Below are 16166 nucleotides of genomic sequence, written 5' to 3'. Positions count from 1 at the left end.
ATCGGAAATTACGATATATATCAGGAAAAAAATATTCAATATTCGGTTGAGATATATCAAATATATCCATGTCGGTGTACCAAAAAAACGATATATATCGGCGATATTTTGGGCCTTACTTTAACATACGAGCCTCAATTTCACTACCAACCAAACGAACCAGGATTACCCACGCTCAATTTGGGTGGGGTTATGGAAAACCCGACCAGAACTGATAAGAAACTTGGGAACCTTAAACCAAACTGAAATGCTAATATTATATGTCATCCGAAATTGAATCAAACCAACCCGAACTGAAAACTATTAAATTAATTAAATTCTAAATTAAATCAATTAATTTCAACCACACAATTAATAAACATATAAAAAATTAATTATAAATATTACAAAAATGTCATCTTATCGGTTCGGTGGAGAGAAAACCCGAAAGGTTGAAACCAAACCAATATCTTATCAATTCGGTCCGGTTTGGTTTCGGGTCATGAATAACAAACCAAATTACTAAAACCCAAACCGTTTTTTATCATTTGGTTCGGGTCGGTTATTGAAGCCAATTGACAGCCCTACCACGCCCCTTGAGCCCATAAAACCTTAACCTAGCCCGTTTCTCACAAAAAACTAACAATAACAAGTAGGGTTTTCTCTTTATTATAAAAACCAAATTAGCCTCTCACTGTCTCACACTCCCTCCGGCCTCCTCAACTCTCTCACTCCTGGGGAAATCTCAAAACAAAGCACAACCAAAAACAACATCATGGTCAACGTCAGTCACTACCGTAACTGTAAATCTCAATCTCTTTTTCTCTCTTTGTTTTATACTTTTGCAACGTTTCATGTTTAATCTCATTTCTATATTTCTTTTTTGACAGATGGAAACACATTTAAGAAGCCCCTACGAAAAATGGTTTACGTTCAAAAAGAGAACTATATATATATGCATTGAGTAGGATTAGAAACAATGCAAGAAATCTATTAACATTAGATGAGAAAAATCAACGTAGGATATTATTTGGTACGAGGAATGTGTGAACGGGAAATTAGCTAATGATCCAAGAGAGTTAATGAGACCATGTTGTAGTTATTTTTTAGTCATTGAGGAATTATTGCTTTTGATAGGCGTTGCGTTCTTGTGGAATTTCAATCATGATGAACGTGTCAACGAAAGCGTATATAAACAAGTTTTACTTTGTGCATATCACACTATAAAAGTCTTCATTCAATTGAAGAAACAACTACAAGGCATCTATTTTTCTGTAGTTGTTAAGTGGTCTGCTCTGACATTTTCACATTTTAATTATTTTTAGTGATGTTGTTGCTTCACAATGGTGATCTCCTATGTAAAATACAATGAAGGATGATTCAAGTTTCCATAGCATATATTGATATTTATTACCATTATTAAACAACATTGTGTATTTTGTATTGCACTTTGTTACCTGTCTTCTGGTACAATAGTCTATTTTTTAGCATTTGATATTTTTCATTTTAAGGGATGATAAGAAACATTTTGCAGAGTTTTACAAGAGAAGATGTTGTTTCCTTTAGGAATAGACAAAAACCCATGGGCAGACAAAAACATGGCCATCACTCTCAGTCTCTTTGCCTCAATCAACAGCAAGGTTCATTATTAATGTAGGATTCGGTTTTGATAGGCATTTCGTTTGTCAGGAATTTCTCTTATGACGGATGCATCAACCAAAGTGTAAAGAACAAAGTTTAATTTTGAGCATAGCTGACTGATCTGCTACATTCAATTGAAGAAACAACTACTAAGCGTTTACTTATACGTAGTTGATGCTCAACTTAGTTTTATGTAGTGATTTGGTTGTTGTGGCTGAAGTTGTTGCTTCATAATGGTGAACTCAATATTCCACATTATAATTCTTCTTTGTATGAGTACCATTTAAATCTATATAATATTTAATATATTTTTACGGAATTACCGGGCTTAGTACATTAATATCTGTACTAAAGAATGTGGAGCATATGTAATCAACGCACTTAAGGGCTACGGTAGTGCACCAGTAAACAAATCAAGGTTGCTCATATGAAATATAAAAACAGAACTTGAATGAAAACTTTCTTGCAGTATAGACAGTAGACTATCAAAATGTAAAAAAGTCAAGAACACAATTTCCTCTATGTCAATAATAATGTAAATAAGATGAAAAACCATCGTGCTGAACAAACAAAAGCCAAGCAACAACATTCACGTATTGTTACTTCAATTCATATAGCAATACAACAATATAGTTGAAATAGACGGATCCAATTTCAGGTACCAATAAAGGTTAGCAATTACTCATTCACACCGCTGGTATATTTCTTGCCACTCCAATCCTAATCTTAATCAGTCGTCCACTGGACCACGGCAGGAACCACAATCTCATCTTTGGTGGTGCAACTGCCATAGGCTCTTTTTTTTGTCTCCCTGCCGGTTTTTTCAACGTAGCATGGATTTTCCCACCATACATTGCGGCAATTGTGGCCAAGTGTGTAGTCGTAATGCCTCCCACACACTCGTCATCTAGGTGTGATGGTTTGTGGCTACTCAACATCGGTAGAATCACAAAGCATCAATTCCCTCAGTAAGTAGGTTGGAAGTTAGTTTGTCACTTCACGCTACAACTCGGTTGCCTAGGTGGTGGTATAATTTCTGCCTTCACTTACCGCGAGATGCTTCATCACGAGAGAAAAATTCATAAGCTTATGGCTGGTATCCATCTTCAGTGGCCTTAAATGGATTGTTGGGTCAGCCCATGCTTTCCTTTGAAACATCATATGTTAACCGTATTCAAATATCCACACACCCCATAGTTAAAAAAGAGCAACGGGACCTCCACGTGATCCAAAAAGAAGATGGTTCTCGGTTGGCTTGTTCTCGGACTTGACGAAGTAGTAGAAGTCTTGAACATCATTAATATCATCTACCCTCACATGGCGAAAATACACCAAAAACAATCCCAAAAATCCAAACAATCCCATCAAGAGAATTCCTCCATCGATAAAAACATAAGAACGGTCACCATCTTCCTTAGCCTCTTCATCAGTCACATCCGACCTTCCACTCAAATCCCCATTATCATCACTCGCCCGATAAATAGAATCGATAGATTCTAGTTCTAGTTGTGTATTATCTACAAGAGAGGAGTCTATTTCCAATCGAGGCCTTGCTCCTTTGGCGGAGCAGCCTAAAGGTTCTTCCACGAGATATCCTCATCGGATTCTCCACTTCTTGATACCACTCTAAATTTGTTTCTAATCTATTGCTTTCAACAATTTCAATAGGCATAGATCTGCGAGTCCTCATTATTTCACATCACAACTCCTAAATCTAATGTGTCTTGCTCTCCGGACTTTATCTCCCCATCAACATTACATTCAAATCGGGGCTTATCTAGTCATTTGCAGATTCAGATTGAGCAGATTCCATCTCCACCTCACTCTCTACTTTCTCCTCCACACTATCTCGTGAGTTTTACTTTCAACGCCAAGATGTACCTCAACTTTCTCAGTAGATGCGGTTGTGGGTTCGGATGCCGGTTTCGAGGGTTTGATCTTCCCTTAGAACCGATGCCATCCCAACTTCTCCCTTTGCTCCAAGTGATTTCCCCCTTCTTTTAAATGAATCATCTGCAACCCAACACGGTATTGGGGTAAGCAAAGAGAAACTTTTCCAACTAGTAAAGTCCAAAGATTGAATGTGATCGATAATTACCCTCGTAATTATTGGCCCTTTAATTGCTTTAGTCTTCTTAGGCTTCCATGTTTTAGAAAACATACCACCAAGACGTCCCAATAGCTTCTCACCCTGAAACACGCAACTAAGTTATCCAATAACTAAAAGCGCAACTAAGAATCCAAAAAATAAAAATAAAATTGGATCTCTATACAGTGTAGTAGTGTGGGATAAGTACTCTAGTATATCGAGCATGCGAAGGCAAAGGTCAAGCTGAGACATTAATGGCAAACACTCAATCACCACCAAAAGGTCAAATGACCCTATTCCCAAAGCTAATGGATATACTTAATGCTCCACACGCATAGTTCACAATCTTTACTGAAAACTCATTACTTGAAGATCTTATAATAGCTAAACAGCAATACATTGTTAAATGTTGTCACAAAAATGATGTTTTGGTTCGGTTATATCAAATTTAACTTTCTTAGACAATTTTAAGTAAGTTCTTAAGAAAAAAAAGATATCGCCAGATGTTTAGCAAGCAGATATTCTCGCTTCAACCCTCACCCCCACCCCAAAACACACAAATTCACAACGCTATTTATATTCACCATCCACAAGGCAAAATACAAAAGACAAATGGGACAAATAGCCATACCCGACCGAGATCCCGATCAATGTTAGCAATGCCTCATGAGTCCTTGTGATTTGCTCACCCTACTTGATGCAAGGTGATCAAAGTCTTAGTAGCATCATCTCGAATATCCCAAGAATCTTCGTGCAACTATCGACACTTTTGTTGTCTCCTCACTTTGACGTGGCATAGCCCTCCGGTTCCTACACGCCTCGATTCTCAAATCCTCCGTAATCACGGAAGTCATTCTTGTATTTGTTTTCAAGCATAACTAATCTGTAGAAACTTCCTCTGGCCATCACTAAAAGCAATTGTTAAGATTCGGCAAGACTAAAGGTTCAAGAAGTACGTCTTGTAGGAGTAAAAGGTTTTCTTAGCATCGAGTCCGAAGTCGGAATCAAATGGATTAGAATTGGACGATCAAGAAATCCAAGTTCTTTTTTTATTTTTGGTTCTTCTAGGAGTGAGTTTAGATTTTGCACCAACTGTAGAGATAATTAAGTTGTTACTCCTTGTTACTAAAGGGTATTTAGCAAGAGAATTGAAGGAATTGAAGAATATCACCTCATTTCAACAAAGAGCTCAAGCGCAAGAAGAATCCTCGGACGATATGTTGATAAGTTGAGCCCCAATGTCACAACCACCGTGGAGTGCAACCATTGCCTCACCAAATCGAAAGCAAGCAACGGGCCACCAACAAAAACCCAAATCGAATCTTCCCAGCGGTCCGCGACATGGCTCTTGTTAATCCATGGGTATCAACCGTTACCTCTCCATTATATACATCGACTTCAACCCCTAATGATTCGAGAACTAATATCATCAGAAACATTAGGAATGTTATGAAGTTTTGAATTTTAACAACAAAGAGTTCCGCAAGAACCGCCAATGCCGAAGTTCTTCGACCCGCTAATGTGAACATGACCAAATAGCTTGGAACCACCAACGATAATGAACTTGTCATCCGAGCTTTGGGTTTGATTTTTGGGAAGCCGGAAGCAGGATATTGGAGTGTAGAAAGATGGTGTTCTCAAGTAAATGAGAAGTTGAGTTTCGAGGAAGGAGTGATAGAGATTGTTTGAAGGTTTGAAGATCAAAGCCATGATAAATAATTGCCGAAATAAATCAAGATTTCCTAAATCCAAACATCTCTCTAACTCCTCAAAAATAGCTTGAACTAATCAATAGGGAGTTGATGATGACGAAGCTGACATTTAATTTTGACATCACTCTATCATTTTTAGTTTAATTTTTGGAAGAAGAGAATATTAAGAGAGAGGGTTTGAAGAGATGAATTTTTTTTTTAGTGTTTTGTATAATTCTGGAGAGAGGTTTTTATCTATTTTGGATTACGGACAATTGAAATCGGCAAAAAAGATAGTAGAATTCTTTTTTTTATGAAAAATCTGATGTGTCAGTCTTAGAAAAAAAAAATGGCTTACGTAGGTGCCTAGGAGCATTCTCAACTACTCAGTATTAATGGTCCTCGATATAGTAGTCGACTAGATTTTGGACCCGGGCATACGCCCGGGATCTATTAAATATTTTGTGTGCTTAAAAGGCTTTACAAAATGTCACATACAAATTTTCGAATCAGAATATATTTTTATTGAAAATAAACCAAAATACGTTAATGAGCAGCGATTATAATGTATAAGTACTTGGGAACTAAGGGATCAAATTGAAATAGCCTCTTCACTTTGTGGTTTAGGATATTAATCCATAATTTTTAAATATAATTATCTCAAACTTGATCTAGCTTGTATAATAGTTTTATTAGATTTATGATAATTTAGTGGCAAATTTTCGAATCGTAATAGATTTTTATTAAAAATAAATTGAAATAATTAATGAGGATTATGGTGCATAAATACTTGGAAACTAAGGGATTGAATTGAGATAACCTCTTCACTTTGTGGTTTAGGATATTAATCCTTAATTTTCAAATAGAATTATCTTAAACTCGATCTAACTTGTATAATAGTTTTCTTAGATTTTTGAAGTTAGTGGCAAATTTTCGAATCGGGCTATATTTTTATTGAAAAAATAAGCGAAATAATGAAATGAGCAGCGATTATGGTGTATAAGTACTTGGAAACTAAGGGATCAAATTGAGATAGCCTCTTCACTTTGTGGTTTAGGATATTAACTGTAATTTTCAGATGGAATTATCTTAAAATCGATCTAGCTTGTATAATAATTTTATTAGATTTATGGTGATTTAGCGGTAAAATCATTACCGCCGGCTTACATTACTAATGTGTACAAATCTCTAAAACAGATTGATTGTTTCCATATCCTCAAAGAATACACTACTCCCACTTGAAAAGATTTATCACATGAACGTGTCCTACAAACGGGTGTCGTTATATTAAATTATTCTAAAAATATTACAGCTATGTATAGCTATGAGATATGAAAAATTATATTAATTACTCATTTAAATTTCTTGCACCACTTTCTATAAAAAGAAAGCATCAAACCTTGATAAAATTCATCGACTTCTTTTTATTGTTAGGTTTAACAATAGAAGTTTGATTGAAGTTTTGTGAGAATATCCATTGTATTAAGATAATATTGAAGCTACTTGAATAGCAAGACATTTCCAATCACAATAAAAGAATTAAGATAAACACTACTTAAATGCAAAACTATATTTGTCGAGATATTTATTTCCCCTACATATAATATAAATATGTTTTAGGGTTATTAGTTCAATGCATTTGCATCAAGTTTTTATTTTTGAGGTTAGACGTTGCATCCAGTTTTCAATTTCTCATTAATTATTCTTTGAGGTTAATTCAATGCAGTTGCATCAAGTTTCGATTTTCCGTTAATTATTATTTGAGATTAGTTGAAGGCAATTGCATCTACTTTTATGATTTTCCTTTAGTTATTCATTTAAAGTTAATTCAAAATTTGCATCCAGTTTTCAATGTTTTGTTAATTAGTATTTGAGATTAGTTCATTGCATTTGCATCCAAGTTCCAATCTCCCGTTAATAAATCAAAGGTTAGTTCAATACATCGCATCAGGTTTCGATTTCCAGTCAATTATTTTTCTAGGTTAGTTCGATAGTTTTACAATTTCTATACGGTTTGCATTGAGTTGTTTTATAAACTCACTTTCATTTTTGGGTTCCTAATACTCAGATTTATGCTTTGAGGTAAGTGCGATGCAGCTTACATTTAATTTCGATTTTCGATTAACTATTTTTGAGGTTATTTCAATGCATTTGCATCCAATTTCGATTTTCCATTAGTTAATTTCTCGATTTTAGTTTAATGTAGTTGCACCCAGCTTTTGGTTTTCCGTTAATTATTTTTGAGGTTAGTTCAATGCAATTTCATCAAAGATTTTATGTTAATTGTTATTTGAGGTTAGTTCAATGCATTTGCATCAAGTTTTCGATTAATTATTTTTTGAGGTTAGTTCAATGCAATTACATCAAATTTATAATTTCGCTTAATTATTTATTTAGGTTAGTTATTTTCATCCATTTTTTAATGTTTCGTTAATTAGTCTTTAAGATTAATTAGTTCATTGCATTTGGGTCCATTTTCCGATTTCCCATTAATAACTCTTTAAGGTTAGTTTAATACATCCAAGATCTAGTTTCGATTATTTATGCTTTGAGGTTAGTTTGATGCAATTATATTCGGGCCGATTTTCCGCTAATTATTCTTTTGAGATTATTTCAATTTGCGATTTGCAGATTTAAATTTCCCACCAATTATTCTATGAGGTTAGTTCCACGAATCATGTTTCCAATTTATAATTAATTTTTTCTCGAGGTTAGTTCAATGCAGCTTGCAAAAATTAATTTAATAAAAAATCCAATTCCGATTTTTCAATTTTTTTTTGTTAGTTTGATATATTTGCATCCAATTTTTTATTTTCCTTTAATTATTATTTGAGGTTAGTTTAACGTAGATTATGCACTGGGAGAGAAAAAAACTAACTCTCAACCACATCAGAAAATTATTATGGTCCTGCTTCGATATAGATAGTAGATAGTAGATATATAATACTTCGGACGTGTCCTAACTGACGTGCCAAAGTTCCCATCTTTTTTCTTGCCGTAAGTTTTTATATTCTTTTTGCCCTTCACTTCAATCTTCTCCATGTCCACACTGATGCATGCTTCCTCTTTTCTCAAATCTAATCAATGACATTCTTGTTCATCCTCTCTTTAACAGTGCATAACTACGTACATGCCCTATTTTACAAAAATCCCCACCACATAACAAGTACTCTCATACCCACTTCTCATTTGGTTAATTGTTTGTTGATGTTTTTCAAAAATCTGAGATGGGGTTTTAATTTTTTTTCGTTTGTCTAATTTAATTTCAAAGGATATTGTATAAAGTCAGAAATTAGAAGCTAGATGCATCAGTAGGTTGAAATTGGAGAGTTATTCAATTCTGAAAACATTCAAGACATTGGAGTTCTTGTAGTTCTTCTTTGCACAATATCAATGTCTATCGACTGTGAACAAGGCGAACTTGAATAATCAACGTAAAGTCGATCCTTCGAAGAAGAAAACTACCGAGAGATATTGTTGACAGATTATTAGATCGAGATTTGGACTTTGTGAGCAAAAACCAGAAAAAGAAAAGAGTACACTTGAACTGGATTATTAATTGGTGGGGCGACATATAAGAAGACATTTGCAACTAAAATGAAGTGAGACGTCATTTAACCGTTTTCTAAAATACAAACTTGTAAAGTTTTTGTATTGGAACAGTTCAAGTTCTAAGCTACTATTGTGGAGGGAGGGTCATAAAATCATAGTGGCTCCAATGTGGAACTGATGTGGAGGTGTAAAATTCTACCCCTTAGGGCATCTCCAATGGAGGGTGTAAATTGTTTAAAATGTAAAATTTACACTCTAAATGTCAAAAACATGTTTCCAATGGGGGGTGTAAATCCTGGTGATAAGCCTAATAGCTAATGGGGTGGGAATTTCCATCCGCTATTAGTTAATAAACATTTCGACGTCATTTGAAGAACGCCCCAATTAAAAGTTAAATTGACGCCACTTTAAACTCACGTCTGTTTTATTTTTAAAAAAATTGTAACGCTTTCGAGACGGGTAAAGACCCTCATTTATTGGTTGGCCCAGTTTTAATAAACTTCGGACGTTACTCAAAGTGAGGTGCGGTTTGTTTTTTTTAAATTACGACGGACTTTGACCGCCGGTTTTTCTCATTTTTTAATTTTACAAACTCTTAAACTTTGTTGCATTGGAAACCATTTTGGATGTGGAAACTATTAATGTGTAAGAGGGGCCATAAAATCCTAATCTCTATGTGGAGGTGTATATATTCTCCATTGGAGAGTTTGTATTTCTAATCTCCATATTTCGAGTTTTTAGTAACACCTCCTTACATATTTACAAGCACCTCTTTTTATTTAATTATTTAGTAATATCCCCCCTCCCCAATCTCTCTACTTCCAGTTTTTAGTAACACCTCGTCACCTCTTTACATATTTATAAGCACCTTTTTTTATTTAACTATTTAGTAATATCCCCCCTAGATAAAGCCCAACATTGATCATTTTGAGTTGTTGGTGAAGAAACATATTCTACATGGCGACGTACGTATATGAGGGGAAGCAAGGTGCTTCTACTTTTGAACCTCATAAAATATTGAGTATAGTTTTCTAGAACACAATAGTAATTTATAGGGAAGTACTGAGTCAAGTATAGCTTCTTCAGAAAACCTCGTTGGTCATCTTTAAAGTCAAAAAAATGATTTTAGTTGGTGAGCTGCATAAACCATGTTTAATTTAGCATATCATTGAAAATGAGCCTATAGCATGTATAATCTTATATTTTAGGCTCTTAAGATCTGACTTGTGCCCTGATGTGCTCTACTGCGATTTGATTCCTTTTGGATCTTCAGTACGTGGTGCTGCTTTTAAGTCTTTAAGGTTATATTTCTATATTATTCTAGAAGGTTTAGTGGAAGAGAAGATCAAGTGGATCTTGCTTTTATTGTTTCTTAAGATCTGTGGCTTTAGGAATTAACGGACTTGTATGGATTTGATTCCTTCTGTATCTTCAGGGCTGGGTGCGGGGTGCATGTGCTACTTGAATAGTACGTAGAGAAGGTTCAGTGGAAGAGAAACTTGGGTCATCAGTAATGATTTCATGATAAATAAAGGGATCCAATATATAGAAGTTTGTGATTATTGTTGTGGGGTAACAAGCACCTTGGAATTGTCTGGTAACGCGTAAGACTATTGGATTTTAATAGTCCTAAAACCATTAGGAAATTAGAAAATTCAGATTGGATGCACTTCAGTACTTGTAGCTAAAGCAAAAGCCGAGTCTTCGTATAGGCAGTGGCGGAGCCAGGAATTTGAGTGAGGGTGAGCCACTCAAACAACCAAACATATAAAAAAATAATAATAATAAAAAAAAAAAAATAATAATAATAATTTCTTTTAACTAATAATTAAAACTTAACCCAACCACAAAATAACTATATTTCGAACATTCAAATATCTTATAAAATGATACAATAGGAACATTAGATCAAGAGTCTCTAAAATGTAATATCTAGAGAAGAGGGCAAGAGCCGGTAGAAAGCAGTAGACAACTAGACAACAAGGAATATTAAAGTGAGCGGGTAAATGTCAACGCTAAGATATGCAACCCTTTGCAAAAACTTGAGGCGGGAACTGGCAAGCAGAGTATTGTTGCAAGAGTAAAAGATCTCAATAGGAGCATTTTAACATTTTAAAACCCACCATTGAACAAATATATAATGAAAACGCTAGTAGAACAAGATCACGGTGTAAATTCCTTCTTGAACACCTACAAAAGCAGCTACCAAACATCCCATTAACCAAGATCACATACGGAGTTTACCAGCTTCACTAACGAATAACGAGTCCATTTCCACAACCTTTGACCAAAAGTCATCATATCCACATACCACATAAGGACCTATTTACAGTCATTATTTTCCAACACCCTAGCATGGGTTGGAACATTTTCAATCTTCATAAGGAACACCAATATGTTGGGATCTTGCATCTGGCATAAAAACTCGTCCCTAATGATAAAAAACACTCTTTATACACATTTATTGGTTTTCAGTTACTTATTTTCTTAAGTCCGAGGTCCACAGTCCAAAGTCCGAAGTCCAAAGACCTAAGTCCAAAGTCCAAAGTCCAACGTCCGTATAGTCGTATGTTTTAGTCAAGTTACCTTACTCATGTGGGTTTAGTAGGATAGGTCGAGTAAGGGATCGTCCAAACCTTAAGGCTCGGAAAAGGTTCACAACTAGAATTACAACTTTTAGTAAGTAGGATTTTTAGGTTTCTTTTTAGTTGGTTTTAATTAAATTAACGGTAATGCAAATAATGTAAATTACTACGGCGATTATATGTAGGTAAACAAAAAATAGAGAAACAGGGAGAGAGTTAGTCATACTCATACGAGAATCGCTTTTTCAACAGGTTTATATTACCACATCACTACATCTCTAATTGGCCTCGCCGGAGAGACGCGAAAGTATTGATCCCTAGTGCATGCCCACATCTCTAAGTCGATTTCACTAGCATAAAGAGTTTCAATAATATCTCATCTACGGTATATTATTTCAGCTCTCGACTTCGATTTCACATCATTTGGATGAATTGGAGAGTTTGTCGACCGACACCGTGAAGACATTTTGGGTCCACAGACCGTTTCGAGCATCAAGAATCCAACTTTGTACGATCTCGATCATTTTGGGACCGGATGTCAAATCTAAGCCTAATTCCTAAGTAGTGACTCTAGAATATTAAAGAGTCAATCCGATTTTACACGAAAGCAAAGATAACCCTCCCCTCGGGGATTAGCTCATGGTCATAGAAGGAATAATAAAACTTGTTGTATACATTAAGTAAATAAATGCAAGACAGAATTAAACTATAAAAGAAAAATGACTGTTATTAAGGGTAAAAAATAACTTACGGTATTTAAGTTCTTTGGAATGGAAATGATGAGAATCTAAGTCCTGAAGAAATAAACTAACTAGGCAGAAGCTAAAGCATGAAAATGCTGAAGGAAAATATATGAAGGCTACCCCTCATATATATAGGCTGGAGACTGAAGACGGTTTAATTTGATGTTGTTTGTTTGCTAATTGAGTTGTTCAAAACTTTGAGAATCAAAGTTTTGTTTTTTACCCATTTGTTTTGTCCTTTTCCGTATTAAAGTTTCGTCTTTTAGCCAATTTCATTTCAAACCATCTATTTTGAGCAGGTACGTGTCTTCTCTCATTGCAATGTGGCACAATTTTGTGACCATCTCTTGCCACCTGCCTATGCTGACTCGTCATGCCTTTTGGGCCCGCAGAGTGGGTCCACTTAGTGTGTCCAGTGGCGGCGTCGATTTTGGCGTTTTTACGACTTTTCGTCTCTTAATGAAAGTTCATCGCCGGTCGTTATGGCAGCTTCACTAGCCAACGTCGGCATCTAGATTTATCCGATTTGAGCTTCGAAGTTTGTTCTTTGCTTCTTTATATGTGGACCCGATTCGACCTTTGGTTTTGTTCTTTTGGAAACTTCGGCTCTAGTCAGGCTTTGTTGGGCTTCACAGGGGTTGAATGGGAAACTTCAAATATTTCCGTATTCCCATACTTCGATGCATGTTTTATCACTATATTTATTTTAATTGCGGAAACCTGCAAAAGTACAAAAATATAATTATTACATGATTATTAAACACATAATCGACCAAAATGCTATGTCTCTCGGGGTTTAATATTACAGTTTTGGGTGCTTATCACCTAAGTCCCTAACACAACCTCTATTAACTAAAAAAATTAAACTACACCATTTAATTAAACACACCTCAGGTCTCAGTCGGAAGTCACAATAATGACAACCATAATTAACACTAGAACACATTGATTCCCCTAAAAACCTCCTAAATACAACCAAAATGGACCTAGAATAGACAACGTAACAGGCAAATTTCCCTTACAGTTGCAAACCTAAATATTTAGTGAATTCACGACAAGAAATTAAGTAAGAGTTGCCATTAAATAATATGGTATAGGAATCAGTACAAAAAGATAAAAAAAAGAAGACAAAAAACTAAATAATGTGAGTCTTATCTAGTTACTCCACAAGAAGTCAAGAAGAGTATAAACTTTTTAGTAGAATAATTGAGAAGGGAGTTAAGGAGGAGAAGTGAAGTGCGTGAGGGGTTTCTTTTGATTGGGTTTCTGGTGTGTTTTTTCCCTTTTCTTTTGTTTTTTTTTTTTTTTTTTTGGTTCGACTGATAGTATATTTTTTTTTTCCCGGAAAGTTGAGGGTGAGCCGGGGTGTATCCTGGGCCCCCTGGCTCTGCCACTGCGTATAGGTACGTATGGATCAGCTGGATGTGTGGGACTACTTCGGAGATGACGACAGGTTGTGATTTGTTATTTAACACCTAGCTGCTTGGATTGTAATTAAGCAACTGTTAAGGTTCTTAACTTAAATTAAGAAAACCCTAAGTTGATCCTTTGATTGGAGATCAAAACCACTTTACGATCCTTTGATTGGAGATCAATAAACCACCGAAAAGTTCGTAATATTATTAGTTGAATGAATACCAATCCAATTACAGACGACCTCTTTATATAGGAGAGCAATTAACTCTATTTCAACATACTTCCTAAATTAAGCAAAATAATTTCGAAACAAAGGTTTATTGAAACATAGATAAGCATTGGTGTGTAAAATATTGAAAACAATAGATAAGGTGTTCAATATGAGCAGAGAGAGAACCACTATACATCAAGATATCATTGAAGAAAACCAACACGAACTTGCACAAGAACGGGTGAAATAAGTCATTCATCAAGCTTTGAAACGTAGTAGTTTTCGAAATGTCAGGCTCATGCATCAGTATCTGATAAAATCCAAGACAGAGATCGAGTTTGGTAAAAATAACAGCACCATACAACTCATCTAATAACTCATCAACCACAGGAATAGGAAAACGATCCTTGATCGTAATATTATTCAAAGCACGAAAGTCAACACACATACACCAAGACCCATCTTTTTTGCGAACCAAGAGAACTGGAGAAGAGTAAGGACTGGAACTAACTCGAATTAGTCCAGCATCTTGTAATTCCTTAACAACCTTGTCGATTTCAGCTTTTTGAAAGTGGGGATATCTATAAGGACGCACATTCACAGGTGAAGAGCCAAAGGAATTTGGTGATCATGAGAGCGAACTGGCGGAAAACTAGTTGGAGAACCAAATTAAAAATATCTGAAAAATGAGAAAGAAGAGTGGTGATCTCGAGTGGAACTGATTTAGTGACTAATGAAGAATCAGTGGTCAACTGGAAAAGGACACCCTATTTTTCGCAGCGTAAAAGACGATGCACTGAATCACAATCCATAAGCATGATAGTAGGAGAACCATCACCAATCAATGTAAAATCTTTACTATCCATTGTAAATTTCATAAGTAAATCGCTGAAATTCCAAGCAATGGAGCCTAAGGATTTTAACCATTGGGTACCCAAAACCATGTCACATCCACTTATAGCCAAAAGGAAAAAATCAGTGGTGAAAATATAGCCTTGCAAACTAAGGTGAACATCTTGACATTTACTAATACTATTAAAAAACCTACCATTAACCACCATTACACGCAATTTGTTGTCACGTTGAATGGAGTAACCACATTGTTTAGCAATAGACTGGTGGAGAAAATTATGGGTAGAACCTGAATCAATGAGAATTGTAATGGATCTATTCTTGAGTACCCGATTGATATGATAGTTTCGGATGAGTGGAATCCATAAGAGCATGTAAAGAGATTTTCTGAATTTGGATATTCACTGCCACTAACATTCTCAGTTTCTGATTCAAGAGATGTAATGTCCTCAACCATTAGCTCACCTTCTAAGAGAGACAATTGAGGCTTTTGACACCGATGACCTGGCTTGTAAACGTCATCACAATTGAAACACAAATCTTTCTCTCGTCGTTCTTTTCATTCAGCCCATGATAACATTTTAACACCAGAAGAACTAGCAGGCAACTGTATAAGGGGCTTTGAAGAACTAGCAGGCACCGTAGAAGGCCGAGAAGATGACACCCGAGAAGCAGTCACCTTTGTTGCATTAAAAGCAACAGTTGCAATAATTGCTTCTTCTTGGCAAAGAGATAACTCAAAAGCATCAGTTAAAGTGAAAAGACGAAGCATGTGAATGTCGGCACTTATATCAGCATGGAGACCAGAGAGAAACATACTAACTTGATGTGATGATTCCAGCAAATTAGGAACCTGATAAGGTTATATACTAAAAGCATTCCTTTTGTATTAACTCTAATTCTTCATTTTTTGAATGAGAATTATATAGGCAAATGTTATGCATATTATATATGTTATTAGTTATATGCATGTGTCTAATACTTTATGTTGTAGATGATATGGTATGAACACACAGAAGATCATATCATCAGTACCTTATAAAGTATAAGTAATCGCTCACAACCTAGATGGATTTGGACAAACCATTAAATACGGGTTGTAGTATAATCTTGTATTAGTCTATCTTGACTATAGGATTACACTAGTACACTTTGTGTGTATTGAACATGACCAAGTGAGGTTGTTTTCTCATTATATCGACTATATAAGAGAACAAACGCCTCTATTATTATAGATGTTTGTCCTCCTAATCGGATATAATAACGGGCACTTACGTGCATTGTACATTACTTTAAATCATCAATGAGTGAGATTCATTGGTGAATCAACAAACTCGATGGATTGGGTAATGACATTGTATGTAAGGTGTGTTGTTGTTGATTATAGAAGGAATCTGTGTCCCGCAA

The 16166-nt window shown here is 35.3% G+C and overlaps 1 long non-coding RNA gene and 1 other non-coding gene across 2 annotated transcripts; both read left to right on the top strand.

The window, feature by feature from the left end:
- Positions 1 to 643: 643 nt before the first annotated feature.
- Positions 644 to 1437, top strand: LOC147524146 (uncharacterized). The gene is made up of 2 exons (XR_015196885.1): positions 644 to 782; positions 870 to 1437. It is a non-coding gene; the product is annotated as an uncharacterized LOC147524146 (long non-coding RNA).
- LOC147524145 (small nucleolar RNA snoR137) lies at positions 1312 to 1454 on the top strand. Its single transcript, XR_015206382.1, has one exon. It is a non-coding gene; the product is annotated as a small nucleolar RNA snoR137 (small nucleolar RNA).
- Positions 1455 to 16166: the final 14712 nt, after the last annotated feature.

The sequence above is a fragment of the Coptis chinensis genome, chromosome 1 (assembly GCF_015680905.1).
Source record: "Coptis chinensis isolate HL-2020 chromosome 1, ASM1568090v1, whole genome shotgun sequence".
Classification (NCBI taxonomy): Eukaryota; Viridiplantae; Streptophyta; class Magnoliopsida; order Ranunculales; family Ranunculaceae; genus Coptis; species Coptis chinensis.
This window is presented reverse-complemented; position numbering and strand designations above follow the sequence as displayed.